Below are 792 nucleotides of genomic sequence, written 5' to 3'. Positions count from 1 at the left end.
GGTTGCTACCAGAAGTGGTACATTATCTTGATAAAAGATCTTGCTTCATCTTATCTCGATACGGTACATAAAGTTGCTAGTAAAGGTAGTAGGTGTAAGATACAAAAGCGAGTTTTCGAGGAATCTCTTTCTCACTCTCTCATCTTCTCTCTCTCTCTCTCTCTCTCTCTCTCTCTCTCTCTTTGTGTGTGTCTCTGTCTCTGTCTCTGTTTCTGTCTCTGTCTTGCACGCGAACGCGATTAAATACATGAACGGTGCTATATACCCCTGAGGTGAACGTGAAAATTTGTGAGTTTTCGCAAGACGCGTGTTAGTTCTTTCGACTCGTGAATCTCTCATAAATGTACATACGTATATATATACGTATATATATATATGTGTGTACCAATATATATGTAAATACGTAACTTCAGCACAAATTAATGATTAACAAACGAACGGCAAAGACGACATATATATATATATATATATATATATATATATATATATATATATATATATGTTATGCGTTGGCAGAATATTTGCTGTGTAACCATGTTATCTATCATTATTTGAATGCCAGGTCACACATAATGAGGTATCGTTTAAACTATGTGTACCAGTTGAACACGCTTGTTAAACAAGTTTTAATCATGAAAAAGAAACTCATGGAATCCGGGATAAGACTAGAAAGAAAGAGAAAGAGAGAGAGAGAGAGAAATCTTCTTTGTTTTCTTCCTCTCGTATCCCCTTTACTGATGGGTTTGATCAATGAACCAGACCGATCTTTTAGAATCTGGTTTTCCAGGTCTG

This window comes from Vespa velutina, chromosome 16 (genome assembly GCF_912470025.1).
Source record: "Vespa velutina chromosome 16, iVesVel2.1, whole genome shotgun sequence".
Lineage (NCBI taxonomy): Eukaryota > Metazoa > Arthropoda > Insecta > Hymenoptera > Vespidae > Vespa > Vespa velutina.
Note: the sequence above shows the minus strand (reverse complement) of the source record.